This window comes from Pan troglodytes, chromosome 2 (assembly GCF_028858775.2).
Source record: "Pan troglodytes isolate AG18354 chromosome 2, NHGRI_mPanTro3-v2.0_pri, whole genome shotgun sequence".
Lineage (NCBI taxonomy): Eukaryota > Metazoa > Chordata > Mammalia > Primates > Hominidae > Pan > Pan troglodytes.
Window position 1 is genome coordinate 43493875 of NC_086015.1, and position 14430 is coordinate 43508304.

The 14430-nt window shown below is 39.3% G+C and overlaps 1 protein-coding gene across 3 annotated transcripts in view; it reads left to right on the forward strand.

The window, feature by feature from the left end:
- The window catches only part of MOBP (myelin associated oligodendrocyte basic protein), a 46405-nt gene that overhangs the window by 9663 nt on the left and 22312 nt on the right, over positions 1–14430 (forward strand). For 2 of the 3 annotated variants that reach the window (XM_063806706.1, XM_016940773.4), the window contains exon 2: positions 3224–3305. The gene's annotated coding sequence lies outside the window, so the exon portion shown is untranslated. Of the gene's footprint in view, positions 1–3217; positions 3306–14430 lie in introns of those variants that run through there. The other variant, XM_009445218.5, reaches the window with a different exon arrangement.

Here is a 14430-nt window from a genome sequence, read left to right on the forward strand (position 1 = left end):
CATTATGCTTATCTTTTCTCTATTTTAACATATCAATAATGATAATCTCTGGGTCTGCTTCCATTGACCATTAAAAAAAATTTGGTATCCTTTTCCTGTTTCTTTAGGTGTCTGGTAATTCTTATTGTATGCTGGACATTGTGGATAATAGATTGTAGAGGTTCTGGATTATGTTAAATTACCAGAGTCACTCTGACCCAGTCAAGTCTTGGTTTTAGGCCTTGCTAGGTCAGACCTATTTTATCTTTGCATTTACTTCTATGAGTTGTCCTTATTCTAGGGTGAGAGCTTTCTGGGGTCTCAACTGAAAGATTGGGATGTTCACCAAGGTCTCACAGTGTCTCCTCATTAATATGTGAATTCAGATATTTCTGCTTGGTTAACAGTCTCTTAGCAAAATTTTTTAAGGGGCTTCCCACAGTTTCACCCTGCAATTGTGCAACTTTGGATTTGGCCAAGGATCTGAGAGAAATTATATACAGTCATGCACTGCATAACAATGTTTTGGTCAATGACAGTGGTGGTCCCATAAGATTATAATGGAGCTGAAAAATTCGTGTCATCTAGTGATGCCATGGCTGTCATAACATCATAGCACAACACATTACTCATCTGTTTGTGGTAATGCTGGTGTAAACAAATCTACTGTGCTGCCAATTGTATAAAAGTACAGCACATACAATTATGTACAGTACATAATACTTGGTAATGCTGATAAATGAATATGTTACTAGTTTATGTATTTATTATAATACACTTTTTATTGTTATTTTAGAGTGTGCTCCTTCTACTTGTATTAAAAAAAAGGTAGCTGTAAAACAGCCTCAGGCAGGTTCTTCATGAGGTGTTCCAGAAGAAGACATTGTTGTCATAGGAGATGACAGCTCCATGTGTGTTATAGTCCCTGAAGAACTTCCAGTGGGATGAGAGGTGGAGGTAGAAGACAGTGATATTGACTATCTTGACCCTGTGTAGGCCTAAGCTAATGTGTCTGTTTGCATCTTAGTTTTTAAGAAAAAAGTTTAAAAAGTAAAAAATTAAAAGTTTTAAAAATAGAAAAAAGCTTATAGAATAAGAATATAAAGACAAAATACTTTTCTATAGCTATATAATGGGTTTTAAGCTAAGTGTTATTACAAAAGAGTCAAAAACTTAAGAAAATTTAAGTTTATAAAGTAAAATGTTACAGTAAGCTAACATTTATTTTTGAAGAAAGAAAAAATTTAAAAAATAATTCTCGTGTAGCCTAAGTATATAGCATTTATAAAGTCTATGGTGGTACACTGTAATGTCCTAGGCCTTCACATTTACTCACCACTCATTTACTGATTCACCCAGAGCAACTTTTGGGTCTGCAAGCTCCATTCATGGTAAGTGCCCTATATAGCTCTACCATTTTAAATCTTTTATATTGTATTTTACTGTACATTTTCTATTTTAGATATGTTTCAATATGCAAATACTTAAATTACTATTGTGTTACAGTTGCCTACAGTATTCAGTACAGTTACATACTGTGCAGGTTTGTAGCCTGGGAGCAATAGGCTATACCATATAGTCTAGGTGTGTAGCAGGCTAAAGCATCTATGATGTTTGTGCAATGACAAAATTGCCTATTGACTCAGTTCTCAGGATTTAGCCCTGTCATTAAGCAACACATGACTGTATATTTTCCCAGTGGTTCCCTATTGTCTGTTATTCTCCCCTCCACCCTTCCAGATTCCCACGGCCTTAGCATCCCCTAACTCCTACCTCTGTTTCTTTCTGTCTCTCCTTGGACTCTTTTTTTCCCTGTACAGCAGATTGAAAAATATCTTCACAGAAAAAACCAGGATGAATGTGGGGTTTAACTGCTTTTGCTTCCTTTCTCTCAAGGATCATAGCCCTGCAATCGTTGCCATCCAGTGCCTGAGAATAATTCTTCTGTATATTTTTTCAGCTTTATTGTTTCAGCAGGAGTTTAAATTCAATACTTGCTTCTATATCACTACTGATCATTTGTCTTTTTTTTTCTTCTTCTTTTTTTTTCTTGAGATGGAGTCTCACTTTGTCACCCAGGCTAAAGTGCAGTGGCACAATCTCAGCTCACTGCAACCCTCACCTCCCGGGTTCAAGCAATTCTCCTGCCTCAGCCTCCTGAGTAGCTGGGATTACAGGCGCCTGCCACCACGCCTGGCTAATTTTTGTATTTTTAGTAGAGACGGGGCTTCACCATCTTGGTCAAGCTGGTCTCGAACTCCTGACCTTATGATCCACCCACCTCGGCCTCCCAAAGTGTTGGGATTACAGGCCTGAGCCACCGCGCACGGCCCTGATCATTTTTCTAAATAAGAAAGCTTGTAGATTCATAGGATTTCAATTATTCTGTCAAGCAGAGGGGAGAAAAGAAACATGATAGTGATCCTTATCTGATTTCACTTAAAACTCTTACAAAGATTTCTATAGTTCATTACACAAAGTTTTCAATTACATCCTTATTACTAGAATAAAAATGATCAACTAAGAGAACCAACTAGAATTACAGGGTTCTTTTGGAAGCTATTTTTGTGTCTAGAATCTTTATAATCTTATAAGACCTTTTTTTTTTTTTCAAATAGCCCTTCTGAGATCTGATATGTATTAATAAGGAATGGGACCAAAGGTTATGAATACACGTGAACTTCCATATTTCATATGAAAACAATATTAATATCCTCTGGAAGTTCTCAATTTAATGCTTTATCAAATTAGATTTTTTCATGTGATATACAGCACAAAGAACACATCTCTTCTTTGAGAGCCGTAGAAAAGGAGGAGGATATTCCTTAAGCTCCTTTCTTGGGATGATTTATTTGATTGTGAAGATTTATATTTTTAGGGCCAGACTCTGGAATTTCATTTATCAAGTTTATAAGCAATAATTTGGCTTGTAAAGCTCAAATTTACTGGGAGAAATGAAAAAAAGAACTACAGATTTTCTATATAATGACAGTGAATTAACTGGATATATAGCTTTTTTTTTTTTTCTGTATAATGTTAAGGCGGTTATTAAAAGTTTACATGTGATTTTGTGACTGTATCTTTCCCCCATCCCTCAGCTGGCAGATGGCATCTAGATCAAACGTCATAATCCTCCCTAGGATTATGAGAGTGAAGCTCCATGTATAACACACTTGAATTAACTGCAACCTGAGAAACCAAAACACTATATTAACCAGAGCATATTCTACTGCTTCACTTTTAGGAAAAAAAAAAAGAAGCAAATGATACCAAGACAAGCTCATAACAGAGATCCAATCAGCAGATGTGTACGGATGAAAATACAGGTACAAATGAATCTCTTATAGCCTTTTGGATCTGCATCTAAATTTTTGCATAATGTTGACTAGTATTCAGAATGTCACCAATAGAATGCAGAATCAGCAAAAGAATGAGCAATCAAATTTTCAGTAAGAGTTAAACACTTCTTTAGTATGTCCACATGGCTCACCCTATTCTAGGTTCTGGGAGCAGAAATATAAAAAAAAATTTTCTCTACCCCAGAGGGACTATGACCCAAGCCACCGTGTGTCTGTGCTTGGCAAACCCACATATCATGCACAGCGGAACAGCCATTCTCTGATAAACAGACTTCCTCCCTTTATATTCCCAAACTTTCTGCAGGAGAGCCCTTCCATCTTTTTGTGTTAACTGAATCTAGCCAGTTCTCTGAGAACAAGGCTTTATCTGTTAGCCTCTCAAATGGCGGCCACTTTACACTCCAGGTAGCTCCAGGTTTGAGAGGGGGGTCAGTGTCTTCCCCACTGCCACCTTAGGCCACTGTGCCTTCACCCTCTAGTTAAACCTCTGCAATTTGAAGCTTGTGCTCCATTCCTGTGGCAGCCTTCACCGGGCCTCCAAGTCACATCTCCTCCTTCGCTGATGGTTTTTTACTGGGCTGCCTACTCCCTCTCCACTTAGGTGACTTTACTATTTAATTGAATGAAGTATTCACCACTCCAGTGAATTATCCACTCTGCTCATCCATCTATTGTCATTCTGTGACCATTGTCAGTACCTCAAACTACTCCATCAACCAAACAGTGCAAACGTCTAGCATCTCATTCACAACTTCCTTACTTTTCATTTGTTATATATATCCCATTACAAGTCTTCTTTCACTAGGTGCTTCTAGTTGACTTGCCCTTTCACCTGCCATTCATTTACCTATCCATTCATCTATCACCTTTTTCTACCTTCTATTTTCTTCACATTACTGATAGATTCTAAGATCCATTACTTCAATTCTTCTCTTGAAAATTGTCTGGCGAATTCCACCCCAGGGTGAACCTATCCATCTCCTCTATGTCTACACCCAGGCTGCTAAGAAAAACTAAAGAAAAACAGAGTGGAGCAGATTTGTATTTCTGCAAATTAATGGTCAGTGACCTCAACTAGACTCTCAAAACTGACTGGTCTAATTTCTACAAAATCTCTCTTAAACCCATTCTATTCCTCTCAAGCCTCAAACTCTCTTATTCTCAGCATCTTTCCATTTCACTGGAAAAATGGAAACTATTAGATGGAGACTTCATACTGTCAAAAGTCTTCTCTCTTCTAACAAAGACCAACCATTTTGCATGTGCTCTGCACTCTAGCTCCTCAGGTTTTTCTCAAGAATATTAATTATTTCCTCTCTTTTTTGATATTATTTCTATTTCTTCCTCTCTACTTCCCATTAGCACTTATGCATGGTCCAATTTATCTCATTACTACAAACAGCTCAACAAACCAGCCAAACATCTCCCTCTGCACCCACAAAGAACCCTTTGCAAACCACGTGATTCTCTAGCTCCTTCTCTCCCACTGTTCTCAAATTTCTGGGCTGAGTTGCCTATAGTTTCTCTTTCTATCTTTAGTCACTATTCCCTCCATAAACCCTCAAATTCAACTTCTGTTTCAACAACTCCATGGAATCAACTCTTGCTAAAGCCACCAATTATTTTCTTACCACTTAATCAAATGTACTCGTGTAGTCCTCATATCATGCCATCTCTCAGAATCATTCTACAAAGTTGAGCATTCCGTCTTTTGAAATACTTTTTCCCTTTGATTCCCATGATGTCACATGCTCCTAGTTTCTCTTCTACCTCTCTCATTCAGCCATCAAAGCAATCCCTTCCACTCTCATGGCTTCAATTGCTACCTATACTCCAACAACTTTCAAATTCTATCTCGAGCCAACTTCTTCTCTGAACTATTCACATGACATCTTCATCTAGAAGCCTTCAAACACCTCAACTTGAATACATTAAAAGTGAACTCATGCTTCTGTTTTTCGCCCAAACCTTCTTTTTCTCTAGTAGATACTTCCAACACCCATCTAGTTGCTCAAACGACACACCTTGGATATACCCTTGACTCTTCCTCATTACCACTTCTTATGTGCAATGAATTACCAAGTCTTGTTAATTCTACTCTTGGAATATTTTGTCACCACCTTCATTAATCACATGACCTCCTGGAATGGGCTTTGCCCATGAAAACAATTTTCCTCAAAGCTATGGAAGTGATCTTACAAAAACGCACCTCTGGGTCGGGCACGGTGGCTCATGCCTGTAATCCCAGCACTTTGGGAGGCCGAGGTGGGCGGATCATGAGGTCATGAGATCAAGACCATCCTGGCAAACATGGTGAAACCCCGTCTCTACTAAAAATACAAAAAAATTAGCTGGGCGTGGTGGCAGACACCTGTAGTCCCACCTACTTGGGAGGCTGAGGCAGGAGAATGGCGTGAACCCAGGAGGTGGAGCTTGCAGTGAGCAGAGATCGCACCACTGCACTCCAGCCTGGGCAACAGAGCGACACTCTGTCACAAAAAAAAAAAAAAAGCACCTCTGACTATGACATATTTCTACTTTAATATCCTTCAGTATATTAAGGATTTCCCTCCCTTATAGTATTTTTTGATCTACCTAGCATGTCAGTTCACAGCTCAGCCTCTGATTTCCTCTGCAGCCCATCCTGCTCCACTCCTTCTTATATACATTGTTACAGCCGCACTGGCCTTGTCCTAAGTCCTCAAATATATCTCCCCAACCCCAACTCAGAGCCTTCTGTCCCAAACACTCTCGGCCTACTCCTTTCTCTGCTGCAATAACATTGACTCACTCTTCAGCTCCTACCCTCCAAGAAGCCTTCCCTGACCTATTATCCTAGTTAAGATCCTCAACTATATGGACTCATTGCCACCTGTACTTTTCCTTCAAGGTGCTAGTCAAGACTCTAAACAATTACTTCTAAAGATGGTACTTGTTTAATGTGTGTCCTCCTTGCTAGAATGTGCACTCCTGAGATCATTGTTCATTGTCTTTGTTCATTGTCATATTGTCAGGGGCTAACATTATGTTTGGCTCATCATATGTACTCAGTGACTGCTTTTTTGAATGAATTAATGGTTTTAATATAACATGGTAAATATAAAGATGGAGGCATAGAGATTGCAAAATGGAACAGAGATAAGTGGCATTTCACTCAGCTGAGGAAGTCTACCAGTGTAATTGCTATTGTGTGACTCAGATGATGGTCTTGGACACAAAATTTGGGAATAGGGTGGTCAGCAATCTAGTGCTTATTTCAGCTTGTGTCTCCAGCTTGGCCTCTTCTTTGTCTCTCAAAGAATGGAACCCCTGGAAAACCCAAGGCAGCTCAGTAGCTATCACCACTCACTAGTTGTAGGTGGAGCAATACATTAGCCCATCAGATAATCTGAGTTCTCTTCTTAAGTCCCCTGCTATGACCACAGATCATTTAGGTTTTTCTATAAAACAATACAATTTGGGAGATTGGTTGTCTTCCCCATCATTCAGGAAAAAATTATAAGAGAATTTGTTTTACCTACATATGTATACATTCAAAATCCCATCATTTTCATAGGGAGAAACAAATCATCCTTATTTCCTTATTTCTTACACCACAAACACTGGATTAAGAAAGGCAAATAATTGTAAAACCTAGTACACTTTGAAATTATAATGCTTTCTATAGAGAGACAATTTTATGCTAAAACCTTAATTTTTTAAACTACCCTTGCTGAGAACCTGACAAAAGCAGCCCGAGTCCTACATAACATCTCAGGGGACAGAAGCACCTGGGGAATTTTAAGACACTTTCAACCCAATCAGTGTCAACGTTCGTTCATTAAGTGGATGGTGAAACAGAACCCTGAGGATTCAGACAGAAACTTTGTCCTCCAAGAGCTCACCCTGAGATCACAGACATATAGCCACATTATTATAACATAGTCCACAAATAGAAGTATGTACAAGTTATAAAGATAGCCCAGAGAGGGACAAATCTTTTTGGGGGATCAAATCCTGATGAGGTAAGACCTCAGCTGGGTTGTTAAGGATGAATAGGTATTTACCACACAGACATGATAGGGAAAAGGCATTCCAGGGAAAGGTCCATCTTCTGATCACAGGATAATGCTTCTGGCCTGTACCAGCAAGAAATGGTGTGGGAGGTGAAGGACAGAGACCAAACCCTGAGGGGTCTATGTGCCGTATTAATTGAGAAACAAGGACTTGGTTCTGTAACTGAGGCGACCCTTAAAGTTTTTGAGTAGGGACAGATATAATCAATTTCACATCATCTCTGTGGCAACGTGGAGGATAGATAAGGGGAAAGTGAGTCTAGAGTCAGGGCCAGCCAGCAGATAAACGGAGAGACCAGCTGGGCCTGCCCGTCCCCTTGGCCTGTAGAAAATTGTGGGAATATTCATCCACATACAATTCCAGGGTAAATTTGAGTGTCCATAAACTAAAACCATGTATTGTATAATTTTAGATACAAGAAACTGAAGGGTATCATGTTATTTACATAACATTCAGAAAACTACTGCACTTCTTGAATGTTTATCTGGCCCCACTACAATAAGTGAAGGTTTTACTCCTGAAATAATTGCTAAATAAATTATCTGTGTGCTAAAGATAACAACCGTAGGTCACACCCTTTCCTTTCCCTTAGAATAGCTGGAAGCAGGTAGAGGTTGTTCATCAGAAAGGACTTTTGCACAACTTTATGAGATAGTTGCAGGTGGGCAGTGTGGTTCTTGGACCACATTAGTTTGTCCTTGTTGCCTAAAACAAAGCAAAACAATGAGGGCATTTAACATGGCTTTGTTTTGTGTCCCCACATGGGCCTTCAAAATAATTAAGGACTCTCTTATGTTTTCATTTTTTCATAGTCTTGGCAGGTCCCCACAACAGTATTAGATTTTGACATCTTGCTGCTTTCTGTGGAAAAGCACCCAGATTCCAAATAAATATGTGTATGAAATTTTCCATTACCTGGCACTGGTTTGTCACCAACAATCTACTGTTCAACATTTATTGTACTAATTTGTAAACATAATAGTTGTCACGGAGACAAATGGATAAACAAGGACAGACAGATAATGACATCCTTAGAGACAGCATGTAGTAGTTACAGCCAACCTTGGGGTCCTACATTTTTGTGTTTTTGCTGCTGTGGACTGATGAACACAGAAGCCATTGTTTTTTACTGTGTAAATCTACACTCAGAAGAAAGGGTCGTCAGCCTCTGGCCTGAGAGGATTAGCAAGGTTTTAGAGACTAAGGTCTCTACGGGAGCTGGTGAATGTGGAATGAAATTACTCTTCGGGAAACATGGATAATTTTTTATCACAGCTAAGGAGTTGGGGCTGAGCAGTTTTTGGAAGGCTGTGGTTAGGCATATGTGAAAACCTGGGCCGGTAATGGAATCTCTGGACCCCCAGTTATTATTCCAAAATAGCTCTTGTAGAAGCACCCGTGTGCACTCCTCACTTGCAGGAAATCATGGGTTCTTTCTGACAGCCTGGGGCTCACCGGCCTGTGGGCGTTACTCTCACCAAGTGCGAGTCCAGTCAATGGTGGTTGAATGGACGCACCTCCCTCGCCAGTGCCTCTGATTGGCTGCTTTCCCCCTACCTGACGTCATTTCCCCTGTTTTTGAGGATCAATCAGGATGGACACAAACGATGCTTCCTTACTGTCCTTTGCCTTTCTCTGAGTACTACATAGTTAAGAATATTTGTAATATGATTGCTAGCTATAAAAGATACCTCTTTTTCTATTATTTCCCTGTTTATCTACTTTTTAAAAAAATTTATAGTTTGTTTTTAATGTAAACATCCTGGTTACTAAAACTTCATACGTTTATATGTTGGAATATTTTCTTCTATACAAGCACTGGTCTTTTAACTTCTAACCTCAAGTTGTATAAAATAATCTTTTTAGTTTATAAAAGAGTCTCTATGATTTGCTTTCCTCCTGTTCAAGTTTGCTGTGTTAGAAGGAGCATGGTGTCAGGGTTAGGCATACATTCTAGTTTACCTTGGTTGGGGTCCTGGGACTCCATTTACTAGCTCTGTGATCTTGGTTGAGTTATCTGACTTCTCTGACTCTCTCATTTGCAAAACGGGGCTATTATGAGGTTATGAGGATGAAATAAGTTAAATACGTAAAGCCCTTGAACAATGCCTGGTTTGTATCTCATTCCACGTGTTTACTATTGTAATTTTTTTCTAGGGTATTTGTTCTAATTTCTTCTTGTCTTTTTTTAGGGTAGTCCATCCATTTCCCGACTCTATTAAATAAAATAAAATAAATAAAAATGCTCCCTGTGTTGTGATCCATGCTACTATACAGATGTATAGTATATGTGTAGTTTATAGTATGGAAGTTCATACTGTACTTCCAGCTTACCCTCCGAAGTGGCTCTTCACCAACTATGTGTGAGAGTTCCTGTTTGTCTACGGACTCTCTTAAGTTAATGTCAGGCTATTTAACTTTTACCCATCTGATTCTTGTAGAATGGTATCAATTGTTATAACCTGTGTCTTTTTGATAATTGGTGAGTTTGAATGTATTTTTATATGCTTATGGGTCATCCATGACTTCCTCCTCTGTAAACTGCATTTTCATATGATTTGCCCAATTTTCTTTCGGGTTGTTTTTTCTTAATGATTTGTATGAGTTCTTTAAATATTCTGGATAGGAATTATTTGTATATTATATGTGTTGCATTCTCCCAGTGTTCCTTAACTTTTGACTATGTTTATTGTGTCTTTTGATGTACAGTAGCTTTTTTTTTTTTTTTTAACTTCTGCTTTTAGAGACAGGGTCTGGCTTTGCTGCCCAGGCTAGAGTGCAGTGGTGTGATCATATCTCACTGCAACCTCCAACTCCCAGGCTCAAGAGATCCTTTCATCTCAGCCTTCTGAGTAGCTGGGACTACAGGCATGTGACATCATGCCCAGCTAATTAAAAAAAAAAAATGTAGGGATAGTCTTGCTATGTTGCCCAGGCTGGTCTCGAACTCCATCTTGGACCTCAAATGATTCTGCCTCAGCCTCCCAAAATACTGGGATTACAGGCATGAGCTACCATGCCCAGCCTGTAGTTTTTAATTTTGATGTAATCACTTTTCCTTGCAAGTTAATTTTATCAACATTATTTGTTGAAGAATCTGTCTGCCCCCTACCAATGTATAATAACATCCCTATCATATATCAAGTTCTCTTGTTAATATGGTTGTGTTTCTATTTTTGAATAGAACTGTTCCACTTGTCTATTTCTGGGCAATGCCACACTATTTTAATTACTATTGCTTAGTAATGTGTTTGGATATCTGGGTATGAAAAGTCCTGTCATTCTTTTCAGAATTTTCTTTCTTTTTTTTTTTTTTTTTTTGAGATGGAGTCTCATTCTGTTGCCCAGGCTGGAGTGCAGTGGCGTGATCTCTGCTCACTGCAAGCCCCATATCCCAGGTTCACACCATTCTTCTGCCTCAGCCTCCCGAGTAGCTGGAACTACAGGTGCCAGCCACCACGCCCGGCTAATTTTTTGTATTTTTAGTAGAGACAGCGTTTCACCGTGTTAGTCAGGATGGTCTTGATCTCCTGACCTCGTGATCTGCCCGCATCGGCCTCCCAAAGTGCTGGGATTACAGGTGTGAGCCACCACGCCTGGCCCCAGAATTTTCTTAGTCCTTTGATTGTTGGTCCTTTGCCCTTCCATTGAATCAGATCATCACATGCCACAAAAGACTGTTGGTGATTTTAGTAAGAAATGCATGAAGTTCTGAACTCACTTTGGAAAAGTTTACATCTTTATGATAAAGTTTTTTTCTATCTATGCACAATTTTTCCTTCTATTTATTCATGCATTCTTTTATACTTTCACTGAAGTTTTGAAATTTTTTCTCAAAACAATCCATACATTTTAGTCTTTGATTTATTTCTAGGTACTTCAGGATTCTTGTTGCTATTGTGAATAAAATTTTTTTCAGTAATTATTTTTTTCCATACTCCCTCTCTTCCTGGGTGTTCTCCTGTGTTCCCTTGGCTGTAAATCTCATTTTTATGTCAAATACAGTGCAATTGATTTCTGCCTTTCTCTCGTGATTTCTCAATCCACATGACCAGTCATTCCCTTTTACAAACACTTGGAGGTTTCAGAAGTATCTCAGACTGAACATGTCTAAGATTGAACTCTTGATTCTTTTCTTCCCCATCCCTAAACCATTCCCCCACCTTAGAAACATGATTGGCTGTCTACCTAATTTCTCTTGGAGACATCCTGGATGTCTGTGCTTCCTTGCTGACATTCAGTCTGTCTGCATGTCCTGTTCATTGTTAGGTTTCTTTTCTTGCTAATGCTGTACTCTGACCTACCCCAGACTAGTCTATTAGGTGGCACCATCAGCACTTAGACCTTTAGAAGCATCTCAGGCTTAACCCGTGTGGAACATAGTAGGTGCTCAATTAATATTTGTTGAATACATAAATGTTTAAAACTGTACTCTTACCTTTTTCCCCCCAGCCTTCCCCACCTCAGTAAATTGCTTCATTGGGCATTTGCTTAAGTCATAAGTGTGGCAGTCATCCTTGCCTTATTCTTTACAACAAATCGCACATCCAGTTTGTCCTCATGTGCTATTAATTTTGCCTCTAAAATCCACCCCCACTGCCACTGCCCTTGTCAAAGTCTCTGTCATGTCTCCCTGGTTTTCCTATTTCCTCTCCTGCTTACTTCTAATCTATGTTGCAAGGAGCTTGAGTGATCTTCATGGAAGCTAAATATGAAGATTTATCTCCTTTAGTGAAGATCTTTCAACACCTCCCTATCCTTCCCATTCCTTAGCTCACTTTCAAGGGCCTGCCTGGTCTTTCTCATGCCTTGCCCCTAGCCTCAATGTTCCCCTCCCTCACTGTGCTTCAGCCACTCTGTTCTCTGGTTTCTTGGAGACATCAAGTCTCAAGGCCTCTGTCTGTAACTGTTTCCTCCCTCATGTATGGATGGCTCCCACGTATCTTTTGGATCTCAAATTAAATTTCATTTCTTCAGGAATCCTTCCTTAGCCTTCTAATCTAAATTTGACTCATTGCTATATTGTCTCCTAGCACCCAGTTCCTTCCTTTTAGAGCCCTAATCACATTTCAGTCATACATTGGATATACTACTCATGGGGTAAGAGATAGTCTTTTAATGTCTTCTTCTCTGTACCCTAAGCTCTGGAGCATAGGGACCTTCTTTGTCTTATTCACCACTGGCACTTAAAGATACTCAATAAATCTTCAAATGGATGACTGTTAGGATTGTATTTGGCTGCCTTTACCTTCAGTCATCTTATGTGTATATTCTTTGCACATATAGACTGATATCATCTGCCTTTCCTGTCAGTGGGATCTATTGTGGTCATAAATAAATTGTCTCAGTAGCTCCTATCTACTGTTCAGGGGGTCCTTGTCAGTCTTAAAATTAGCACCAAGAATTGCTCTCCAGGGTACTAATATATCTTACCTACTCAAGGCAGGAGCTGGGTGTATTGTTCCCCCCGCCAGCTCCTGTCCCAGCCCCTGGTGAGAGTGCTACCTCTGGAGGTGACTGAGGATAACAGAGGGAGCTATAAGTTCCTTCGAGCAGACTGCCACATTGACGGTTAACTGGCTTCAGCTGGGATGGCTGGCCACTCCGAGTTTCTGCCATATAATTAATGACCTAGCTTCCTGCTGCTTTCAGTTGCTATTAGAGAAGTATTTTCTTATGTCAATACAACCTCTTCATAAGCACCTTTAAAAATGGATGTCTAATATTCAGTTGGTCTTCAAATGACTCCATAATATTTCTGTAGTTAGCTAATTATAAGAATATCAATAATTAAATAAGAATCAAATCTTTACTGCTTACATTGTATTTGCACACTTTGTAAATATGCAAGATCTCCCCACTCATCTTCTCTTCTTTAATAAGCTAGGCTGACTTTAGGAAAGATAAAGAATAGTGAATGCTTCACTTTTTCTGTTTCATTACCACTCCTGTTTCTGGGGTATATGCAGAAATTAACTTTGAGATTTTCCTACTATCCTCCCCCTGTCCTCATCAATTAGTAAAATTCAAGTTACAGTTTTTCATGCATATTATTATTATTACTGAAAATATATTTTATTTCTGTTTCTCTTCACAGAATGAAAGGTTAAAAGATTTTATTGCTCTCAAGGGCATTGATATTCAGAGAGTAAATATTAAATTGTGAAATGGAGGCAAGGTTTAACAAAAACTCATTGAAGATTGATAAATATTTTAAGACTCAAAGTTAATTTTTCATGCTTTGAAAAAATTCAGTATTTTAAATGTTAGACACTTCCTCTTGTTCTTAAAACCAGATTATGAAAATTGTAATTCCCAGTTGCTTCCATCTCTTCCTTACAATTTTTTCATTTTTTTTGAGACAGAGTCTTGCTCTGTCACCCAGGCTGGAGTGCAGTGGCGTGATCTTGGCTCACTGCAACCTTCACCTCCCGGGCTCAAGCGATTCTCATGCCTTGGCCTCCCAAATAGCTGGGATTACAGGCATGCACCACCACCCTTGGCTAATTTTTGTACTTTTAGTAGAGATGAGGTTTCACCATGTTGGCCAGGCTGGTCTCGAACGCCTGACCTTGGGTGATCTGCCTGCCTCAGCCTTCCAAAGTGCTGGGATTACAGGTATGAGCCACCGCGCCTGGCCTCTTCCTTACAGTTTTTTCTAATCATTTGAAGGCACAGGGGGTGATGGTGTGGGTTTTGAGAAATTACAGCCATGTACCGGAAGGAATTAGGAAAAAGGAAAGGGAAGGTTTAGGAAGAACATGACCTTATTTGCTCAAGTCTTTTCTACTTTGTGAATTTATGGGGGAAATTCTGTGTCCTATGGAGTACATTCTTAGGTCACTGAAGGGAACACTTTTCCATTCTGTTCCTTAAAGTGGGAACAAAGAAAGAGGCTTGGGATAGGTAATTTATTATGACTATCTTCACCCTTTCTCTAGTGTTAGGTATGTCGCAGTGATGTCATCCTCTGGACTGTGAATGACAAATTGATGATGTCACTGAGGCCCCATCTCCCCTGTATAAACAGTGTGGT